Genomic DNA, 19,320 nt, shown 5'->3' with positions numbered 1-19,320 from the left:
AAAAATAGCTGCAAAGATGCATCATATTAGACACTCTCTAGCCCCTGACAGTAATTTAATTTTGGTTTTTATTTAACCTTGGTAGACAATAGTGAGTCTTCAAAACAACCATTTGTTGTTTTGACAATGGTGTGTCTGCAAAGCATGAAGTCCAGAAAGTGCAAAGCAAGGAGACCTATGAGTAGCTTAAGTCCTTACTGTACTATTTACAGCATTGTTTATATCTGTCCTCCTTTGGGTGGGTTTTAATTTGAGTTTTGGCATTTTTCACCAGTCATAAAATGAGTATACTGTGGCAGCATGAGTTCTCAGCTGTGTTAACAACAGTGCAGTCAGTCTCTGATGTTCCTCTGGAGATGAACAAAGGTAAGGAGAAGAAGAACACATTGGTTTTGTACAAGAACAAATGTTAGATGGAGAATCACCACACTGGTATTTATGTCAAGGATTTTGATTTAAACTCAAAATGTATTCCCAGCAGGTCGTGCAAAGGGGGTAGCAGCCTTTGGGCGCTGATTCGTGTTTGCATTCAGTGTAAGAGGCTGTGCTTGATTGTTGTTCCTCCTGTGTCTGGAAGTGCTCATCCCTACCATTAGGCACAATATTCCTCAGGCTGGTGACTGCTCCCATGATGACATCCAAAGGTGATACTGAGACATAGTCTGTAATAATGGGTCACTGCAGCTAATTGTCACTCTTTCTATAAAGCACTGAGAAAGCCTCTCTTTGAATTAACACTGTTCTGCTTTAGGACTTGAATTAAATTATATTAAAAAAACAAAAGAGTTTATATGCAGTGCATGCCAGCTTTGCTTTTAAAATTGCAAAATTTAACAGAGTATGTGGATCTATTTTCTTGGGGAATAGGGATTTTTATCATATTGTTCATCCAGGATTTGCCTTACCCTGACATTTGTGATATAAGTTTTAAAAAATGTAAAAATTGAAAAAGGTAATTTTCTTGACCAAAAAAAAAATATGTTTTTACTTCAATGCAAAGAAATGTAGAATGTTGCTTGCAAAATGTCTTCTAATAGATGGTCTAACAGTTATATGGGTTAACATATGCCTTCCTTGTTACTTTGTCATTTACATGCTGAACCTGAGTCTCGTTACTTTCCTTGTAACCTACAGAACCAATGCCTTCATAACTACCTTGTTAAAGCAAATAGTTAATAAAGCTTGTCCTGAAGACAAGGCAATGCCTCCTGTGTGTTTATGCCCTCCTCACTATGCCAGTGGTAATTTTGATCGTCAGCAAAATTTTGGTTTGGATGTGCCATCAGCAACGCGTGCAGCCAGATCCTTAAAAAAAATTAAATTTGTCACTTGGCCGATTCTTGTAACAACCAGATATCTCCTGGCAGGGAGGATTTTTAGAGGATCTTACAGCTCAAAGGGGAAAAGGCATCTGGGCTGGTCCCAGTGCTGCACAAGGGATGTTACAAAACCTGTCCTGTTGCACTAAATCCCAGCACCTGTTGTCTGTCAAAGAATACTCCATATATATGCAATCCACAGGTACAATAGAGAATTATGTATGCTAGATGTTATCTGTCCTTTCTACCATCACTTATTTTAAAAAATGGATAGGTAGAGGATACTTCAAAGATCACAAAAGTGGGGTTTTTTTCTTTCATGACAGTGATGTAGGTGAAACTTTGTGTACCAACCTGGCCTTTATCTTCTCAGCCAACGTTTTAAACATCAATTACTGAACTGAGGGGGCTGGGCTGTGTGGGTTCAACACTCTCCAACAAGTGGCTTCCTTCTGTGAAATTTCTGCTTTCCTTGTGTGTGGTGTTTGTGAGGGTCCCCAGGACAAGGTGAGAGATGAGAACCTTGACTCCGTGTTCTCAGAAGGCTGATATTTATATATTATATTATATTATATTATATTATATTATATTATATTATATCATATCATATCATATCATATCATATCATATCATATCGCGCTACATCGCGTTATGTCATGTTATGTCATGTTAATGTTATGTTAATGTTATGTTATATTAATATTATATTATATTATATTATATTATATTATATCGCATTATATAGCATTGCATTATATTGCATTATATTGCATTGCATTATATTATAGAATGCTATACTAAAACTATACTAAAGAAATAGAAGGGATACATTAGAAGGCTAGAAAAGAATGAATAATAAAAACCTGTGACTCCTCAGAGAGTCACTCACAGCTGACTTTAATTGGTCATTAAGTAAAAACAGCTCACATGGAACAAATCAAATATTCACCTGTTAGTGAACAACCTCCAGACCACATTCCAAAGCAGCAAACACAGGAGAAGAGAATCAGATAATTATTATTTACATTTTTCTCTGAGGCTTCCCAACTTCCCAGAAGAAGAAATCCTGGCAAAGGGATTTTTCAGAAAATATCATGGTGACACTTGTGTGCAATCCTTGGAGTGCCAGATGGAAGAGGATGGGGTACAGGAGATGCATGGCTGTGGGAATGTCTGCCTTTTTGCTGTATGCAGGCCCCAAAAAAGATTCCTGATGAAGTGTAAGTATGGTGTGAGCTCACCAGAGAGAAATACCAGAAATAGCTGTGCTTCTCACTGGCTTCAGTGTTTCCACTTTATGCCCAGAACTGTACAGCAGTGGAATCACCTACTTTACCCACACTGCAGCCTATTTCTGCTGCAGCAGTGTGTATGATTTGACAGAAAGCAAATAAATTGCCTTCTTAGATAGGAGAAGGTGGTGTTCATCCCACCCTTCTTGGCCAACACAACCTCAAGAGGAACAAGTCCATCCCAGTGGAGTATGAAGAAGGGCATGTGTTTGAAGTGGCACAGATCCTCGCAGAGGGGGATGTTTTCCGAAATGATGTGGATTACGAGAGTCTTCTTGACAGATTCCTAAACAAGGTCTGAAAGGAAAGGTGTTGAAGAGGTGGATTTGTGCCTGGTGAAGTCTTATGTGTAGCTGATTACACTGGATGTCAATCTATGTCTACAGAAACAGAGGCCCTATTACCAATTTCCCTAATCAGCTTCTCAGAGAGAGTCTCCAAGAGAAATTGGGTTACCTTTCAGGATTTCCATGTAAATCTCCTCAGAGGGTTATGTGCATGCTTTAAATTGGCTCTGATTCCTCTCCCCAACCCCCTCACACAGCAGCTTCCAAAAGGGTCATTATGACCTTGGTTTATTTGTAAGATAAAAACTGTGCTTTGGGATTTTAATTAGTCTTGGGGTTGGGCTTTTTTTTTTTTAAATGGAAGTAAAAGTGTCCAGAGACATTTAAATACCCTAATTTCTCACTCCACTAAAATTATCAGGAACTCCTTAAAGTAAATGTCAAATCACTATTAATTGTTTCAGAAATTCACTGATAAAATATTTATCATAATGAATTCCTTCAGGGAAAAAAAAATGTAAAAAGAAAAGAAGACAACCAAAAAGATTCCTGATGAAAACATAGAAATACAGACAGTGGAGGAGGTACTTGGGGAGGCTGCTCCATCTGGTGGCAGCTCAGGGCTCATGGTTTGGGGGGGCTACCTCTATTTGCATTACAGAGGTGGAATTTTCCTCCAGTTTAACCCTGTTGAGCATCATCCACTCCTTGGAAGAAGAGCAAGTCCATGCACTTGGTGGATGTTGGAAAACGTGGTTGGCATTTCCAGCTTGACACACCTCACCTATTAAAAATCTTAATCACCAAAATCTTCCTGGTTTTCCCCAGGAAAAACAGAACAAGCTTTTATAAATAATTTTCTGTGCAAGTCTGGGTTGCAGTGCTGACACCAGCTGCTGCACAGGCCAGGGAACCTCTTTGGCCTCTGCCCTGTATGTGCAAGTCCTACTTATTTCTCACCAGTTTCCAAGGACCTGCTCGGCAGAAGTGTCCTTCTGGATGGGAAATTTAAGCCTAAATTATTAGACTTTAAAATATTTTTAAATATTTCACAGCAGCAAGTCAGGAAATTGTTGTGAAATAAAAGCAGAAAGAGAAGGAGAGATCAAATCACAAGACAGTTGAAACAAGCAGCAGAGAATAATCCACTAATCCAGAAGTACACAAATGATGTGATTTGAAATTAAAAACTGAAATTAAAAATCCCCTCTCTGCTCGATGTGCCCTTCAGAGCACCCCCACACCAGAGCAGGGTGTGTTTATCTTTTTCTTGCAGAAAAGGGAAATGGGAGGCCAGGTGCTGAGGAGACATTGATTACCTCTTTCCCACAGTCAAAACAAATTTTATGCAGTATATATTCTGTATTTACTGTAAAGTGTATATATTAACTACCCATCATCTATATATAAAACTATATATAGATGATGGGTAGTTAATGTATTTTAGCCTATATACTGCATGTTATTATATATTGTATGTGTACTACACCTACTTTAATTAGACAAAATGTGTGCTCTATAGAAAATTCATTGGTTCAAACTTGGGTTTATATAATCCCTAAAAACAGGTAAAAGCTGTAACATAAAGTCAATATTTGCATAAAAAGTATTTTGTATTACATAAACTAAACCGTCCAGATATCATCTAACATGGAGATAATATACACCAGCAATCTACTACAAATACTGTGGTTTAGACCACATATTATGGATAACATATAAGCCATATAATATTTAATTATTCAATGTATATGTAGCTACATATACACTAGCACAATAGTGGTATTTTATATAAGATAAATGTAACCTGGGATATTACTGCACACAACAGAACACTCTATATTATGTAGTATATAATCCCTATGCTGTTCCATTGTATATTACTCCTTTATAGGAGTAGTATCAATATATTATTAATCTATTATATAATAGATTATATATTATAATATAAATCATATTATATATTATATGTTAATATTATATACTATATTGTATATAGTATATAATATTATATACTCTAATATATAATATTATATAACATGTAATATATTATGCATTATATATTAATATAAATAATATAATATTATATACTAATGTTATAATTATATAATTATAATATATAATATATAATATATAATATATAATATATAATATATATAAAATATATTATAATAGATATCATATATGTCATATATAATCATATATTATATAACATATATTACCAATATATAAGCACATATTATATCATATATTATATTTGTGTCATACCATATAGGAATTATATCATACTACATTGTTTGTCCTAGTAAATGTCATTAGCAAGATACAATAATGAAAATACATAATGAAACATAAGAAATCTTATCTTCTTATCGTAATGAATCCTACACTGTGCATAGTATTTACTGTAAACACATTATATGTTTATATTATATGATATGTGATACAGTATTTAGATAAGTTTCACTGTAGACTGTACTTTATTTCTTGTATGCACCTATTGCATATATATTATGTCATTGTAGATTTTTTTTTTTGGCAGTATATCCCCTTAATAAAACTGAACAAAATTCTATATAAAATGTCTTAAGTAGGATCTATCACTTCCCAAAGACAACTCCCAGGATAGCTATGTGCAATCCCCATGTATAGCATAGAATATGTAATAATGTACACTAGATTTTATTGAGAAACTTTATATCAGAACAATGTTATGACATGAGAGCAGGAGTCAAACAGGACTCTGTGGTGAAGCTGATTTCTATCATGAGCTAAAAACAGAAAAGGAAGTTTTAAAAACCATGTTAACAAAAAGCACTTTTAAGTGTTATTTTATTGCTGTTTCCAGTCAAGCCTAGCACAAAGTGTAAGAGATGAAAAGGTAGAATTTAATTTCATTTAAAAAAATAAAGGCTGTAGTCTCCTGGATCCTTCAGTGGAAGGTTGACAAAACTTGTGACACAGAGAAACCATTCTGACAAACACAAAGGGGGCCCTGGATCATGTTTTGGTTTGTTTTTTTCTGCTTGTCTATATTAACATACAGTTGGATGTGGGGCAAACTAAAATATTTTAGCCCAGTGAGCAGCACAGCAGCTCCCTGGAGCTTGAGCTGGCCAGCCACTAATCCCATCTCACATCTGGGGGCTCTGGAACAACAGCCACTGTCCAAAGTTCAGGCCAACACCTCAGCAGGATGCTGGAGAGCTGCAGGGGCAGGGAGATGGGGATATTTGTGGATATACTGCCAATAGGAAGGGGAGGCAATGGCAGACAGAGACTTTGGTCCAGCTGTGGAGAGCACATGGCAGCCCCAGCAGTGTAACCCCAAAGAGAGGGGAAAAAAGAACACAAGTTAGAAAACAAAAACAAAAATAACACCACTTTTATTTAGCCAAAAAGAGAAAAGAGAGATGGAGCTGTGAGCAATGAAAATGCCTCCTGCTGTTTTAGCCTTGCATTCACTATTTTATTTATTTAATTTTATTTTGCTCTGTTCTATTTTCTTTTAATTACATAGATCAGCCAATTCTCCAGCTCCATGAAGTGATGAGGAACCCTCCTGCCACAACCCATTTTTTTGGCACAGAGCATGAGGAAGATGTGGAGGGGTCAGAGTAGCTCCACTGGAGGGTGTGCATCATCACATGTCCCTGCATTCAGGAAACTGCACCCAGGGAGTCAAATCAGTATCAAATTGACATTATACAGGAGAAACCATGGTGCACTGGAGTCTGTTTCTCCCCCTGGCATGACAGAGAGAAAAAATATGTTCTGCAGCTGATTTCTAAGAAGTTTTTAGTCCAATATCTATCAGGATTGGAACTTTCCCTGTGGCATGTGGTCCAGGAAAAAGAAAATCTGCCCACACAGCACCAGCAGAGAAACATGCCATGAGGAAGAAAATAAAGAAAATAAGGCTAGTGGCACACACAAATTTTAGCAATAAATATGGCCATGCTGCAGAGAACACTCATTTGTGTATAATTAGTGGGGATCTAGGGAGACCTTCAGCTATTTGCAATGAAAACTGGAAATACACCTCAGAAAGCACCCCAGCAGTGCCATGGGTGTGACAGCACTGCACCCAGGAGCTGTGTGCTCCACAGCATCCTTCCTGCCCTGAGCTGGATGTGCTTCTGCTGTGCTGGATGATTTATCTCCCTGCCTCGGGGTAATAAAACGCATTTGTGTGCTTTGGTGCTTCTGGAAGGGAAAGGAAGCATTCCCAACCTGGAGAAAGCCAGAGGATGTGCAGGCATTTACTGAGCTTACAAGGCCTGCACTCCAGTGTGCTGTGCCAGTGTTTGTGTGTGAAATTAATTTACACAATAAAATTTTTTAAATTATGCCTCCTGAGCTTGCAAAAACACATATTCACTAAACACAGAAATAAAGATGCATATGCATAAACCAAAACAAATACCAGAAAATAAGGCAATAATTCTCTTTTTATGAAGTAAGAGCATTGACATGATCATTTTCCTCATTTGAAGCACTAACCAACCAAGTCATGGCTAATTAGCTGCAATATTCATCAAATGTGCCGTATCGATTACAACTTGCTCCAAAACCAAACAGTCTTTCCATTTCAGATATTGGGCCATAAGTGGAGCATCGAACATGGCCAATGTTTCCTGATTGCTATCAATAACTTCACATCCTCTTCAAACACCCAGAGATCAGAAAGAGCTCAAACCCACTATCCTGGTCCTTTAACACCACATCTCTCTTCCCATCCTTCTCACTCTCCTTATTTTGGGGAATGTGAAGTGTGTTGTTATTTTGGGGAATATGCAATGCCCTCAATGCTGTATCAGCCAGAAATGTGGTGACAAAACCAAAGTATGGCTCCTGGTCTCTGTGGATGCTTGGCTGGCACTTAAATGCCTTTTTAAATACTGGAAGGGGATCTGTAAGCAGTGGATAAGCTCTCAAAAAGGGATTTGTTTAATTTTTAATCTGCTTTTTAAAAAAATTTTCAAATCAGCCCTTAATCAAGTGAATTCATATTCCAATCAACTGGGCCTTATTTCCTGGAATGTTTAAAACACACACCCATCATATTTCTCCAGACAGACACACATCTGCCCTGGAATGAGGAAAAAGCAGGGTAAATAAGCCCTGGGTTTCCCATCTCACTGATTTTCCCCTTCCTCCCCAAAGCTCCATTATTTAAAATATATCTACTGGTCATCAAGAACTGGCACACATGCACCTTTCCCTTCTAGCTCAAGTTCAAATGGGAAAAAGGAAAGGACATCAGATTCAACAACACAGAGCATTTGAATGGCCTGAACTGATATAGATCCTTCAAAGACAAAAAATTACAATCCAATACACTCCAGCCAGCCCGAGACCTTGGGAAAAGCTGAACCAACAAGAGAAAGGACACCAAAATCCACCAGCTCCATCTGGTGCGAGCAGGCGACCAACATCAAATTCAACAGCTCCCATCTGCTTTGCCTGAGCTGCTGCATGAACTCCTTTTTCCTTCCCTGAGACAAATTAATTTACACAATAAAATGTTTTCCCTTTGAGACAAAGGGAAGGCCACTGCTTTGCCTTCCCCACCATCAGCAGCCAGGGAGTTTTTCTTCCCCAGGCATTTTTAGTTCTTTGTTCTGCTGTGGGTCAGGTTCTGAAAGTTCAGTATCTAGCATTTATTCAGTCTTTTTTCCTGTGCTGTGCAGGCACCTTGTTTGTTAATAAACTGTTGGGTTTTTTCACTTTCACCCACTGGTATTCATTTCTTTCATTGGCAGAAAAGGGAGATTTCTGAATCCCTTCTCTTTGGAGAAAACACTCGTTCCAGAGAGGTTTTCTCCTATATTTGTCTCTAAACTGAGACATGTGCCATGTGCTCCACCTATTTGGTATTTGCTTCTCCATCTTTGACCTTTCAGTATCTCGTGGATATGACAAAATAGATTTTTCCCAGAGAACCATTGCAGAAAGGAATTGGCTTGCACAGCCCACTCCAACATTTCTGAGCCAGGACTGAGGAAGCCTCATTGGCCTCCATGGGGTGATAACACATTGAAAAACCCCTTTGCCATCTCATTTATTACCCACAGTGGCACTGCATGGAAATATTGGAAGATCCAGTATCCACAGAGATAGGCTAATTTTAATGATTAATTGAGGAACTATTAAATTTGACTTCACTGCTCCACTGTCATTATGGAATTAGTATTAACAGCCATGTACTCACTGCAAGATAAGTAATGAGACTTGCTGGAAATGACAATGCCAAGGATCTGGATCTCTGTAATTATAAACTCAGTACATATAATTTAGAAAGAAAAAAAATTTAAAAACTGTCTCATGAGCCTCAGTTAGTTGCCAAATTGTGCTTGGGTCCCTGGAATGTGAAGCCAAATAATTTTATTTTTCCTCCCTCTCATCTTCTCTCTGAGTCTCTTGCTCTCTGTGGTTGCTTTTAATTAAGCCTGGATAAAATTATCAGACAGAAAAATCAACACTTTTTAAAATGCCTCATTGCAGGATAATGGCAGGACAGCCTCTTGAAAACTCCAGCAGTTTTTCATTGCAATGGCCACAAGGAGTGCAGTAACGTCAAACCTCCTGCATAACCTGCCATGAATGCTTGGGAAAACACAGGACCAGAAGAGAGTAAGCCCAAGATTTGTGGTGTTGCCCATTCCCCCATCTAAGTTGTGCATTGGAATGTTAAAATTTGCCACTCCTTGCTTTGCTGGCAATTCCCCCCACATGAAACACATCCCCCTCTGGTCTCCAGCAGCACCACACTGTGTCATTTCTCTTTGGCCTTTGACTTCATCTCTACCTCCTTTCCAACACCTTCCTGACTGTACCCTTTGTTCAGAGCATCTCAATCCCCCAGTGAACAGCCTGGTGCTCTTGGAAGATCTAAGCTCCCCCCTCACCACTTGTTTTGGCTGTTTTCATTTTTCTGTCATGAGCATCTGATCCACCCACTGGAGTTTCCCATTCTCTGACAGCCATTTATGCCTCATCATCTCCTTCACAATTGCACTTTTCACTTTGTCTCCTCTTCTTGATCTTCCCAATCCTTATAAAACTTTTTTTTTTTTTTCACACGTATTTCAACTTTCTCCTTTTCTTCTGTCAATGCCTCGTGTCCTTACACCATTTTCAGGGCAATGCTCACCTTTAAGTGGTAAATCTTCCTCTTATCATACCCCTTCAGGCTCTCACATACTCTTTACATGAACAACTGACTCTCTGGACAGATAAATCAAGTATTAATTCTTGGAATTAATCAATGGAATTCTTTTTTCCAGGACGGTCCTCTTCTGCCAAAACAAAGAACATCCTGTGGATGGCAGAGGGTCTAAAATGGAGCCTCTTACAGTACAAAGAGAAATCTTGGCTTTGATCTTTTTTCCCCAATCTTTTTCTCCCCAGGGATGATGGATGAACATAGTCCTCGTTCTTACCATAATTTCATAATACCCACATGGGCTTGATGTGTCACCTTCTGTCCAAAATTGAATTTTATCTCCAGACCTGCATGTTCTCTGTTATTTTCCAGACAGGAGTTATTTATCACTGACTTTGAATAGCAGTTCTTGCCCCCAAAAAATTGTGCTGCACCCAGCTGCAAATTTACTTGAATTTCCCTTTTTTCTTTAGCCCAATCACAGTGCAAACAGCTGCTCTGTAGTACACAAAATACAGAAATGGTTTTTATTTTAAAACCACTCTTCTTCTTCACAAGATACAGCCTTCACAAGACACAGTTTGGGTACCTGTAGGGACTGTCTTTGTGATGTTCTCTTTTTCCTAACTTCCCTCTCTAGCATTTACAACAACTACATTTGATACTTTTTTAAGGTTTGTTTTTTTTTTAAGTGAAAATATGGGAGAGTATTTTTACTCCAAAATTCTCATCAAATTCTCCTCTTCCATGGCTCCTCTTCACAGAAACATCTCCACTGAGCTGATATTGTCTGTAGCACATCCTAGGAAAGTTGTCCTGAGCTGTCCCAGAGCCTCCAGGAGATGCCACCATGAATGTGTTAAAGCTGATTCTAGAGATTCCCTTCAGGGTCCACGGTGGCAAATTGTTGTCAGGAGAGCTGAGGGATCTGGCAGGAAATAATTGTTCCAATTGTGTTATTGTTGACAGTATTTCTGTAAAGTCTGCATCAAAACACGGAGAAATGCAGGTGGCAATGCAGTTCCATTGCTGTGGATTTATGTCTGGAGAAAGAAGGGATTAGCACACTTTTCTTAGATGACTCTGACTTATGCCTCCTCCCAGACAAAGTTATGTTGTTTTTTTTAAATAAAAAACATACAGTTTTGGGATTTAAAAGAGCAAATTGGCAGTGGTATTGTAATGACAACACTAAGCAGCACAAGGACAGAAAAGGCTGCTGAGATTCATGTGGTCACACAAATCTGTCTTTGTTCAATAGAGTGCTGATTTTATTTTTGAAATTCACCCTGTGGTGCCAGAGTGCCCCGCTCTGTATCCTCACTGCAGATGTGTTGTCACTGTGTTGCAGGGGTTCCACACTGCTGTCTCCTTATCACAAGAGTTTCACACCTTGCTGGTGTTTCTCATGGGCAGCTCCTCAGAGCACTGACTCTTTCTTCTTCACAAAGCAGCCACTGGCCCCAGTTCCCTTCTCACCCAGCCACCCCACTCTTTTATAGCCTCTTCTTCTCACTGGTTACAGCTTGGCCTGGCAACTCCTTAGGGGTGAGATTACTTTCTACACTATCTTTATTTTCTTACATTCTATCCCCCTATACAGATGTTGTCTGTGCTGCTAATGGCGGGTGTTTCAGGGTATCCCCTACAAATAAGTGTGAATTGCTGTAAGTCAGCACCCTTGAATACATTTCAATATTTGAAGTCAATTTGTGGGACATTTGGGGTCCCGCTGCTCACCTGCCTGTCCTTTCTCCTCTTGTGCCTCTTGTTTGTAGCAGCTCATCTCTGGCAGCCCAATCTGGGCTTTTATTTATCAACTGCTGTGAGTCCACATCCAAAACAAACCTCAAAATATTTTGAACAGACTGATGATGATACAACTGGTGGTGAATTTTGCTGCTGTGGCAAATAAAGGAGATTTTCCAGTGAGGCTTTCACCTATCCTCTGCTCCCTCTCACTCACTTCTTCTGTACTCCAAAAATACTTTCTCAAAGCAAAGTGATGATGCAACATCAAAAATAGGAGTAAAATAATTAACAATAACTTCAGATAAGCAGGGAACAAGATCAGAACCAACTGTGAGGCCTTCTTAAGGCAGAAAATTCACAGGGTGAATTGCAAAAATAAAAAATACAGGGAACAAGCTTGGTTAACTTTGCCACCTAAATGAACATTATACAGACAAATATTCTGTACACATGCACCATTCAGCAGCATGTTTAATTTGTTAAGCGCAAATGGATTCAAAAAGTGAGCCTCTTTATCTTCATTAAAACTGATGAGAATGAATTGCAAGATGTGGCATTATTATTCTGGCATGATTCACCTCGTGTGGAAAGCTCTGAAGCATTAAGGAGCACAAATAGGCTGCAGCACAGCCACATCAGGCTTTGCCATCACCACCTTGACAAATCTGAGCCTTTTTTCTCCTGCACTGCAGGATGCCCAAAAATAATGGCAGTCCAGCAGCAGCAAATAAAAATGAAAACAGGCAGAAAGCTCTCTCATGTAAAAAGGCATTAGAGGAATTTGCCTTCTATTTTCAAAAAACACTGCCACATACCCAGAAAGCAGATGCCTACACAGCTCTTCAGCCTTTGCAAAACATTTCTTCATGTTCCTCATTTTATGGCAAAATAGGTAATTAATTTTTGAAACTGCTCTTTCTAGGCTTACAAGTATTTTAATTAACTTTTTTCTTCAATATAAAGAGGTAGAGCTGTGCCACTTTTTGCTCTTAGGTTTTCTGTACTACAAACCTTTCCTTTGGGCTCTCTCCCCCTTGTGCTGTCATTGCTCACAGAGCTTTTCAAGGCTTCCTGAAAGCAGCCATTACTTGTGCCATCAGTCTAAATTAAGGCAAAAAAGAAGTTTAGGAGTGAGCAAAGCTTGCACACAGATTGCTCCAGCCAGCAGGTGCCTGTGGGCTGGGCAAACACCCTTGACTTTCACAGGCATAACCCAATGCCTTGCTCTGAATGTCAGCACCCCAACAGGGTCCCACAGAATGCTGATGGCTTGGTGAGAGCGATGGCACAGCTCTGGGAAAAGGCACAAATGGGACTGTTCATGGATTTGCACTGTGTGGACAGGAGAGTAAAATGCTACAGCTGGCAGCAGAGACAGTTTTCAGCAAACCCTTGCTTTCATGCTGGAACCTGTTGCCATGTTGGGCCCCTGGCTGGGTAATAATTAGCATTGAATCCATGATTCACAGAAGGCTGATCAATCTCTTTATTATATTATTCTATATATAATTAAGAAACTCATTGCTTTTATAGACAGTTACAATTCGGACCTAACTGGCCCACCAATCCAAACACCATCACCATTGGCTGATTAAGAAACCATCCTTTGGCAAACAAATCTCCATGACACATTCCACTTGTTCACAGCAACAGGTGCAGCAAGCTAAGATAAGAATTGTATCTCATTCATTCTATTTCTGAGCTTCTCACAGCCTTTTCCCCAGGACGATGCCTGGGGAAGTTGTTTCTCTCTGTGGCCAGAGAGCTGCTGCCACAGAAAATTTTGGTGTAACCCTATATGGATGTTCAGGTCCTTAAACACAAGAGTCCCAGCAGTGGAGTGAGGCACCAGGAGTTCACCACAGCCAGAACAGCCTTCCCTTGCACATATGCAAGCAAAGCAGTAAATTGGTTTTGCCCATGGGACAGTGCCATGGCCTGGTCATCTGAGGCATTTCAGGAGATTTTGGCCCAATATCTCATTAGGACAATCCCCTTTCCACTATTAGTTTGTGATGAAGCTGCTCCCATCTCTGGTTTTCTGGAGATGAGCTAGAGTTCACAAAGAGAAGCCTCAGAAATCAGAAGTCCTAAATGCACATGTAGAGTAGATCAGACCTTCCATATTATAGCTCCACTACAGCAAACCCACAGCCTTTCATGGACACAAGCAGAGTGACTGCCATTTAAGAATCAAACTTCTTCTTGTGGCCAAAAAAATACAACTCTCTCCCCAGCTCTCAATTAGCTCACAATCACAGCATTTCAAATCAACAGCTCATCAACACCTCTATGTCCTTTCTAGCCAGGGATGGAACCTGAGTTTCTTTTTCTTTCTTTCTTTCTTTCTTTCTTTCTTTCTTTCTTTCTTTCTTTCTTTCTTTCTTTCATTCATTCATTCATTCATTACAACCACTCACTTTAAAAATTGTAAAAGGTCTATTAAACCTTAATAAAAATACAACAAAAGGACTAAATAAAGAAAAATAGCAGTGCTGGGAGCTGCCCTTGTGGTTCCCACCCACATGGCTGGCTCATCTTCAAGATGGATGCTCAGTCTCTGATACCCCTGGGGTTGCATCAACCTTCCCACCTCACTCAGCCCTGAGGATGCAGCCAGGATTCAGAGAAGCTGACACTGACCAGACAGAATCCTGTGTTTGAATGGAATTTATGCACCATGTATGAAGTGTATGAATATGCAACAGGGTGTTGCTTTTAAGGGTTAATCCTCTGTTAACGTGGGTCCTTTTTTGGGCTTATGTTGCCCTGAAAGAGGTACCAGGACTGTCTGTAACTCTTTGTTTTTATTGTCTCGTATTGTCCTAAATCCTAATTGTCCAAATTTTTATTACTCTAATTATATTATTATTTTTATTACTCTAATTATATTATTATTTTTATAACCATTTTATTAGTATTAAACTTTTAAAATTTTAAAAACATGTGACTGGTGTTTTTCACAGGAAGCATCTGTTAGTATGGTGCTGTTTGTTCTCTTCTATTTTATATATTTTTTTTTTATGGTAAAGATTTTTTATTCCTTATTCCTACATTTTTGCTTGGAAGCCACATAATTTTCAAGGTTATAGCGATTTGGAGGAAGGGGAATTTCCATTCCAGGAGGATTCCCTCCTTCCTTCGGAGACATTTGTCTTTTATACCAAGACACCCTCCCATCTGTGATCTGGGCCTAGAGAGGGTGGGTTCCTCTGGCACACCAGGTCCAGCCTTCATCAAAGGTTAAATTCAGGACCCTCAACTCAAATGTCTCTGAGGCCCTGGTTCAGTTGAGCAACAAAAGTCAGGGAGAAGTGAACAGGCTTTAGGGTGGTTGCTCACTAGTTTTGCTGGCATTAAATCTGTAAATACGTGTGTATATCCAGAACAAGGTGTTTCCTTTGTGTCTTTGCTTTCTAAAAAAAATTGGTAGACAAACCAGATTATCCCCTGGGTGTTTGGCCACATCACAGCTTCTTAGGAAGAGATTTGCGTATTTAAAAGTCTTCTCTCTGCTGGGAAACTTGTGGCTTCTCCCTCGGCACCTCTGGGTGCAGCCCTTGGGCACCAAGGAAGAGAGGAAGGTTTTATCTGTCCTCAGAGGGATAGGGAGTGAATGATGGGACAGGGGGAGCACAGAAACCCCACATTCCCTGAGGCAACAGAGCAGGCAGGCACCCAGCTTCATTTGGAGAAATTAATACTTGGCTCGCCAAAAGACCTCAAGGCATCACTGAATACTTTCAGAGGGAAACCCATGCTGGGGAGCTTTAATTAAACTAAACAGCTGGGGAAAAAAACCAACCCAAAAAAAGGATTAAAAATGTGCAGTGTCAACAAGATATTAATATAAATATTAATAATTAATATAAACCTGAAATCTCATCAGGGATGAAATCCTTCCCGGCTGCTGCAGAATGCCCAGCAGTTCATCCTCCCCATCAGCTGGTTTAGGATTAAAAATCTCACCCTGAAGGATGGGGAAGCAGTGTGCCAGAAGGGATTCATGCTCTTGGAGGAGGCAGAAGTTTCAGAGCCAGGAATCCTCTGGAAGCTTCCCTGCTCAGGGCTGGCTGGGGGCCAGAGCCTCGCCCTGGCTGGAGCAAGGTGCCAGAATCACTCCATCCTCTATTTCGGAGAGAACAGGAATGGATTTTTCCTCAAACTCCTTCCAGACAGCACAGTTCGACTCTGTCCAGATTGTATAATTTTTCCCCAGGCTTTTCTGGACACTGTTGTGGTATTTTGGCACAAGGATTTTGCTGCCCTTTCCCTGCTGTCTGAAGTTGGATCCTCTTGCTCTGCTCTTGTTTGGAATCCCAGTCTGAAAAATCTGGCGCTGGATTTGCTGTTAATTTCATTATTGGTCAGCACTGAATAAATTTGTTTTTATCTGGAAAGCTCCCTCCTTTGCTTAAGTAAGCCTGGAGGAACCTGAAAGTTCTTAAAAATAAAGTCTCATATCATAAAATAAGCAAGCACATTCAAATCTGAGTACTCTTTATTTCACAATATCTATCATTCATCAGCAAACTCTGTGCTTTACACTACAGCACATTGCAGCTCCTAAGGGAACCTGAGGATTTCATGATTCCTCATAGAGGGGATTCTCACATGACTGAAACAAGCCTAAAAAATCAATGGCTGGATCAATGCAAGTGAATATTTTACCTCTGCAAAAGGTACAAAGCATCACCCACCCCATCTCACAGTGCCTGACTGCTGGGGAAGGTTATCTGGGATGCTGGCAGAATTGTGCATGGAATAAGGATTTTCAGAGGAGAAGGTTCAGAATTAATCTCAGAGTTGGTTTGCTGATCTTCATGGTTACAGGGGCATGAATTCAAACATGGATGGTTATGGGGCACCTTTTCTGGGGCTGGAAACCAATGAGCAGATTTCAAGCCACTGGCAGCAGAGTTTGCTGGCCCACAGGGGAGGCCAAGCATGAACTCACTTCCTCTCCTGTAAGAGCCCGATTAAGAGATGTGGGACTCCAGGGGCTCTCCAAAATGCAGTTTATTCCATCCAAGAGTTACAGCAGCCCAGGGCAGTGGGTGACAGAGCTGTGCCTACAGCTGTCAGCTCCAGCTGCAGGCAGGCCTGGGACCCTGAGTTTAGGTTACAATGCATTATAGACTTTCCTTTGCTGAGCATCTTAATACAGAAGAACCAATCTATACCTTAACTTTTATCTATAGCCTATCATAACTACTATAATTACCATGTTCATGTTACTGTTCTCCAATCAGTAAAAGTTAGTACATTACAGTTTAAGCTAGAAGTTGTTTTTCAGTTTTCTTGAAGTGGAAAATTCTGAGACTTGCAGCATTTGCTGAATTGTTTGCCTGTGCTATCTTCCTGCTTGGTAAAAACATCTTCTTGTTTGAGGTGGGTTTATCCTTTGCTCTAAGTCATAAAAACCCCTTCTAGCTAACAGACCCTTTGCCTCCTTGGTTATCCAGTGAGACTGTCTCAGCAATTCTTTTCTTCTATATCAAAACTTGCTCTAATTTCTATTCCTTCTTCAGATTCTACATTCAAAAATCTTTCTGCTATCTGTGAGACTTCCATCCTTCCCAGCACTCTGTCATGCAGTGCCGTGCCAGCTCTGAAGAGCAAGAGCCCAGAGGGTGCAGCTCACAGCCCTTGGTGGCATCACAACGTGCTTGGTGACATTCCTTGAGGCAGCACATGGTCCTGTGGTGTGCTGCACATCCAAAGCCACTGTGGAGTGAGGTTCCTTCCCCCAGCACAGGGAATTGTGGCAATGGTGCCAGAAGTCTCCCTGCTGGAGCCAGAGGGACTGTGCCAGGTTCCTGCTCCTCAGCCACTCACCCTCTGTGCTTTGCATATTGCCAGTCCATGAGAACTTTTAAATAATCATTGTTTGAGGGAGGGATAATTGCTGCCTCTTCGTTTGCCCACTGACATCAATGCTATCAGAGAAGCCTGAACACACAGTGGCTTTTCTAAGGAATTATCACACTGTAACACAATACCTGTGGCTCCTATTGATCCACCTGTTGAGGATTATGCAGGGCTGTTGACAGATAAGACTGAAAATATGAAACAGCCACCTTGAAGTGCTGGTACCACACAAAGCTTTTCCTGAATACCAATCTGAGCATTCAGACTGCTCCTTGCAGATAACCTAATATTTTTCTGTGTTAACACTCCACAATGAAAGGAATCAATTATATCTACCTGTCCATATAGATTTGGTCTTGTTCCTTCATTACTGAGCAATCAATAAAACATTTCAGTAGGAGCATTTTATGATTACATAATGCAAAGCCTCCTATGTGTTTGGCTTCAGCTGATCCTCTGTGTTGTTCTTTTGTGAAGGTTGGATTTATAAATATTTTTTCCCTATGACTATGAACTAATTATATAAAGCAGCCCTGACATAGAAATCTAATCTGTTCTTTCACAAACAGAGCATTTTGTTTGCTGCTTATAAGGAAAAACAAAACAACAACAACAACAACAAAACAAGATTAGCAATAACAAAAGAAAAGTCAGATGTAAATATTTCATGTATTCATTTTCCTTGAATTAAGTGTGCCTCTTCCCTTTTCAATAAGCTACAGAATAATTGTCACAGCAATATTGGCAGCTCATTGAGGGAACTGGAATTGAAACACAGTCCTGGCTGTGCAGGGGGGCTGCAGCAGTGCCATAGATTAGTGTGGTTGGAGTGATGGTCCAGCCAGGCTGTGAACACAAAAAAAGGCATCAGTAAAATTTTACAGCACTTTTTGGGGCAGTGGATGCTGCTCCTCGTCCTCCCAGGTTTTCATAACTTGATCTCCTTTTTCCTCAGAGAGATTTATCACTCTGCATGGTATTATGTGTCCCTGCATGGCTTCTTCAGCACTGGCCTGCCAAAAAGAGGTGAATAAGACAGTGAATTTAAGCAATAACCTATTAAGCAAATAACACATACCTGTTTTGCCAGCTGATGGGTGCAACAGGAAGAACACAGACAATAGAAAGAATGCTCTTATTTTTTACTATTAATATCAAAGCAACACAGAAATAAAATTATATATTTAATAAAATAATAGGCTAACTATGGACTCACTTCCAGCAACACACAGAATAAGCAAGATGCCATAAATCATTACTGTATGAGAAAGAGCAGTGATTGAGAAAGTTACATGACCAATTGCCTAATGTGTTACCACCATCCAGATCCACAGTTCCTGGGCAGCCCCTGCTGCAGTGGATATTTGGAGAACTTCCCCAGGAATTGTGAGATCCCAGCATAAGGGGTTTGGTGAGTCTGCAAACAAGGTTTGTCTATTTTTAAGTAACTATAGTATAGGTGGTATTGGTTATATAATGCACAGGATTCATCTGTAGGTCAGCTCTGGCTTGGACCTGCTGTCCAGACTGCAAAACCCCATTTTAAAAACTAATCAGAACACAAAGTTCCAGATTCCATAAAGAACTTGGCATTTGTCCCCAGGGCCAGCATGAGAACACCTGGGGTTTTT

The sequence above is a fragment of the Melozone crissalis genome, unplaced genomic scaffold (assembly GCF_028551555.1).
Source record: "Melozone crissalis strain CALT ecotype California unplaced genomic scaffold, PUWL_Pcris_2 ptg000081l_1, whole genome shotgun sequence".
NCBI classification, from domain to species: Eukaryota; Metazoa; Chordata; class Aves; order Passeriformes; family Passerellidae; genus Melozone; species Melozone crissalis.
Note: the sequence above shows the minus strand (reverse complement) of the source record.